At 39.4% G+C, this 5,740-nt stretch overlaps 1 pseudogene; it reads left to right on the forward strand.

Annotated features, from left to right (window-relative positions):
* Positions 1 to 4,635: 4,635 nt before the first annotated feature.
* On the forward strand, positions 4,636 to 5,495 carry LOC123936879 (annotated as a pseudogene).
* Positions 5,496 to 5,740: the final 245 nt, after the last annotated feature.

A 5,740-nucleotide genomic window follows, 5' to 3' on the forward strand; every position in this document is an offset into this window, starting at 1 on the left:
TCCACATCAGACTCCCTGCTAGGAGGGGAGTTTACTTCTCCCTCTGACCTTCTCTCCTCTCCTTCTCTCTCTCACATTCTCTCTCTCTTAAATAAACAAAATCTTTTAAAAAATGTATAACTTGTTAGGTTTTAGTATATTTACAAAATTTTGTCACTATTGAATTCCAGAACATTTTCTTCACCCCCTCCCCCCCAAAAAACTCTGTATCCAATAGTAGTCATTCCCCATTTCCCACTCCCCCAGCCTCTGGAAACCACTAATCTGCTTTCTGTCTCATGGGTTTGTCAATTCTGGACATTTCCTAGAAATAGAATCATGGTAGATAGCCTTTTGTGTCTGGCTTCTTTCACTTAGCAGAGTGGATTCAAGATTCATTCATGTATTAGCATATATTAGTATTTCACTCCCCTTAAATGCAAATCAAAGCCACAAGAGATTTCACCACACACCTATTAGAATGGCTAAAATCAAAACCATAAGAAACAAGGGTTAACAAGGATGCAGAGAAAAAGGAACCCTTGTGCACTGCTGGTGGGAATGCAAACTGGTGCAGCCACTGTGGAAAACAGTATGGAGGTTCCTCAAAAAGTTAAAAATAGAATTACCATATAATCCAGTAATTCCACTATTGGGTGTTTACCCAAAGAACACAAAACACTGACTCAAAATGATGTATACACTCCTGTGTTTATTGCAGCATTATTTACAATAGCCAAATTATGGAAGCAGCCCAAGTATCCATCCATAGATCGATAAAGAAAAGTGGTATATGTACAAAACTGAATATTATTCAGCCATAGAAAAGAAAGAAATGTTGTCATTTGCAACAACATGGATGGACCCAGAAGGTATAATGTTAGGTAAATAAGTCAAAGACAAATACCACATGATTTCACCCATATGTGGAATTTAAGGGGAAAAAAAAAGAATAAAAGTGTCAATCCAAAATATAGACTCAAACCTATAGAGAACAAACTGATGGTTACCGGGGGGAGGGGGGAGGGGGATGGGTGAAATAGGTGAAGGGAACTAAGAGCTCACTTACCATGATAAACACTAATAATATATGGAACAGTTGAATTACTATATTGTTCACCTGAAACTAATATGACACTGTATGTTGACCACACTGGAATTTAGAAAAAAAATACTTCATTCCTTTTTATAGCTGACTAACATTCCACTATATTGATAGACAACATTTTGTTTACCCATTTATCAGTTAATGGATATTTGGGTTTTTCCACTTTTCCGCTACTATGCTATGAACATTCAATTACTAGTTTTTATATGAACATACAGCTTAAATTCTCTTGGCTATTTAAGTAGGAGTAGAATTGCTAGATCATATGGTTGCTCTATGTTTAACTTTTTGAGGAGCTGCCAAACTGTTTTTCAAATATGCTGTAGGGTTTTAATCTCTACCAGCAACGTATGAAGGTTCCATTTCCTTTGCATCCTTTTCAACACTAGTTATTGTCCATATTTTTGATAGTCATCTTATCCTAGTGGGTATGATGTAGTATCTCACTGTGCTTTTAATTTGCATTTCCTTATAGACACATGGTGTTGAACATCTTTTCATGTGCTTATTGGTCATCTGGAGATCTCCTTTGGCTAAGTGTCTTTTCAGATTTTTGCCATTTTAAAATTTTTTTTCTTAAAGTTTGTATAGTGTATCTTTTTTTTTAAGATTTTTTTTTTTTTGAAAGAGAGAAAGAACATGCCCACAAGCAGGGGGAGGGGTATAGGGAGTGGGCGAAGCCTGGTCCCCACCGAGCAGGGAGCCCTAACATAGGGCTCAATCCCAGGACCCTAAGATCTTGACCTGTGCTGGTCAGACACTTAACGGATTGAGCCACCCATGCACCCAAAGATTTAAATGATAATTTCAAATGAATTTCCAGAGCCTGAGTTGTGGACTAATATGAGTGGGAAAGTCCTGGGAACTAATATGAATGGAAAAGTCTGGTGGGAGTCCCACATTTTGGTGGCCTTTATCTCCAGGAACCCTACTGGATTTTTACTTTGAAAGTGTGACTGTGAATGGTCTAAACGCACCAATTAAAGACAGAGATGGTCAGTGTGGATTAAAAAAATAAGACCTAACTGTAAAAAAACCTATATTATATGCTTAACAGATAGATTGTAAGTAAAAGATGGAGAAAGCTTTACCATGCTAACGTTAATCAAAGAAAGCTGGAGTATATCTACATTCGTTTCAGGTAAAGCCAATTTATGAGCAAGGAAGGTTATCAGGAATGAAATGGGGCATTATATATATGATAAAGGGCTTAATTCTTCAAGAGGACATAACAACCCTAAACATATATGCACCTAACGATGAGCATTAAAACACAGAAGTCAAAAACTGATAGAACTGAGGGATACGTGGGTAGTTCAGTGGGTTAAGCATCTGCCTTCTGCTCAGGTCATGATCCCAGGGTTCCGGGATAGAGTCCCCCATTGGGCTCCTTGCTCAGTGGGGAGCCTGCTTTTCCCTCTGCCTGCCCCCCCACCTCTCTGTCTCTCCCCCTCTCTCTGAAAAATAAGTAAAATTTAATAACAACAACAACAAAACCTGATAGAACTGAAAAGAACAAGAGACAAATCCACTATTACAGTTGGAGACATCTTCGGCCCTCTGTTAGTAACTGATGTATCAAATAAGCAGTAAATCAGTAAGGATACAGACAACCCAAGCAGAGCTGTCAGTCACTGGATCCGACTGACATGTATCGCATACGTCATCCCGCATCAGAAAAATGCACATTCCTCTCACTCTTACATGGATTAGTCCCCAAGACAGACCACGCTCGCAATCATAAAACACAGCTTAATAAATTCAGAAGTACAGAAATCTTACAAATAATATTCCCAGAAAATAATGAAATTAAACAAAAAAATGAAATTAAACCAGAAATCAATAATGTAAATATAGCTGGATCCCCCATTGTAAACAACACACTTCTAAATAATCCATGGGTCAAAGAAAAAGTCTCAAAGAAATCTGAAAAATATTTTGAATTCTACTAGAAAAAACCAAAAAGGAAAAGACTGAAAAAGTTGACCACACAAACAATAGAAACAATAAAAGCTTTGATTGTCAAAAACTTTACAGAGAAAAAAGCCAGCAAGCTGAGAAAAATATCCACAGCAAATATAAATAGAACATTCAGATTTTTCACATCACTCAGACCTCAATAGATAAATAGCATGAACCACCAGTTCACAAAAGGGCAAATTCAAGAGTCTAATCAGCATAAGAAAACATTTAATTTTAATAGAAATAAAAGAAATATAATTTTTCCTGTTAAATTATCAAATATTTAAAAATTATACTAGTTTATTGAACTAGATGTTTGAGATTAGTGCACTTTACTGAATCTATTGAAATCCATTAAAAAAATTCTATGCAGTGTTGACAGGACTTTGGTAAGAAAGGCACTTTTATACTTTACTAGTGATAATTTTTTTTCTTTTTAAAGATTTTATTTATTTATTTGATAGAGACACACAGAGAGAGGGAACACAGATAGGGGGAGTAGGAAAGGGAGAAGCAGGCTCCCCGCTGAGCAGGGAGCCCGACGCGGGGCTGGATCATGACCTGAGCCAAAGGCAGATGCTTAATGACTAAGCCACCCAGGTGCCCCGTTTTTTTACTTCTTTATGATATTTTGGCAAATTGCATATTTTCTAAGTGAATATTCAGTACTTCAATAATCAATACTAAAAAGAGTAAATAAAAAATGAACTCCAAGTTTCTGGAATCCTCTGTTTCCTGTTACTCCTCCTGCTGAGCTCTAAAGCATCTTCCAAGGGGAAAGTCAAAAGTCACGTCTTCTGTGAAACCCTTCTTGACCCTCACAGACAGTCATGCATTCCTCTGTGTTTGTCAGCTCCTTTCAGGTAGCTCTCTCGCCCATTGCTCCCACGAGACTGAGGAGCCAGAGTCATGTTTTGTCATCCTGTCTCCCTGGTGCCCTGAACAGCACCTGGTACAAAATAGATATTTAATTAATCATGATTATGATTATTGTCTGGCTCGCTTCACTATCCCCTTGATTTTCTTGCTGGAGATTCCTATCCTTGCCCAGCTGATATTCCTGAGAAACCAGGAAGCCATGAGGGCAAAGAAATTCTCAGCCCCATCAAGGATTGACATTCGTTTTCCTGCTCACAGCCACATGATTTGAAGTTGGATCCAAGACGTGAGTATCATTTCTGTCCCTGGCAGAAGAAACAGCATGATGTTCTGAAACAGAATGAGTAGCTTGTGGTTATTTCTGCCACCGCTGAACTCTGATCTTTCTTTTCTACAGCAAATGGATTTGACTGCCCTAAGGAAAACCAGCTGAAAACTTTTAGGTGAAAACCTCTTCACATCTTAGGTCTCTTCTCTAGCTCCCTTAAGATCTGGTCCTGAGAGCAGCCTTTCTTGATTCTTGATTGCAGATTCTTGATCTAGGTCTGTACGAGCAGATGAGCATAAATGTTCTTCCTCCATGAATGTGTAGGAAGGAAATTTCCCACATACCTTTATACGGATGAGGTAGTTATAAAATGCATTAGTCATTATGGCAAAAAGAGCCCAAACTTGGATGATGTTCAAGGCTGCTTTTCCTCTGACAAATGAAAACCAGGTTAAAAGAAAAGTCTATGCATCTTTGGCTTTTCGTGCCCAGCGGGTCTCAAGCAGCATCTCCAGATGCTCACGGTCCCGAGAAGCGTCTCCAGAATGCAGCAGCTACACAGCATTGCACGCTTGATAAACTAACTGGTGTGTTTGTCCCTCCTGCATCCACCAATCCCCATAAGCAGAGAGAACGTCTCCTTCTCATCACTTTCCTAAGGGACAGACTTAAGTGTGCCCTAACAGGAGATGAAGGAAAGGAGAGCTGTATGCAGGGTTTTATTGAGTTCAATGGCAAGGTCCGAACTGATATAACCTACCCTGCTGGTCATCAGCACTGACAAGACTGGAAAGACTTTCCATTTGATCCATGGCACCAAGGGCTGCTTTGCTGTTCATCGGATGACACCTAAGGAGGCCACATATAACTTGTGGAAAGTGAGAAAGATCTTTGTGGGACAAAAGAAATCCCGCGTCTGGCGACCCAAGGTGTTCGCACCATCTGCTCTCCTGATCCCCTCATCTAAGTGAATGATACCCCATTCGGATTGATTTGGAGACAGGAGCGATTGCTGATTTCATCAAATCTGACACTGGTAATCTGTTTTTGGTGACTGGGGGTGCTAACCTGGGAAGAACTAGTGTGATCACGCACAGACAGAGACATCCCAGTTCTTTTGACACAGTTCACTGAGTGAGGGATGCCAGAGGCAACAGCTTTGCCACCTGACTCTCCAATGTTTGTGCTATTGGCAAAGGCAACGAGCCATGAATTTCTCTTCCCTGTGGAAAGGGTATCTACCTCACGGTTGCTGAAAAGAGAGACAAGAGACTAGTGGCCAAACGGAGCAGTGGATAAAATGGTCTCTAGGTGATGTGATTGGAAGTCTTTATACTTAATTAAAGATAATACAGCATGAATAAAAAGGTATATGCATCACTGAAAGACATGAGACCAAAGTGAATGACCTTAAATCCAAAGAAATGAGCTCTTATTCTACACATATATCCAGAACAATGACAGTGGTTCTTTTTTCCCTGTGTGATGTGTCAACTTGACTAGACCACGGGACTCAGATATTTGGTCAAAGATTTTTCTAGATG

This window comes from Meles meles, chromosome 2 (genome assembly GCF_922984935.1).
Source record: "Meles meles chromosome 2, mMelMel3.1 paternal haplotype, whole genome shotgun sequence".
Lineage (NCBI taxonomy): Eukaryota > Metazoa > Chordata > Mammalia > Carnivora > Mustelidae > Meles > Meles meles.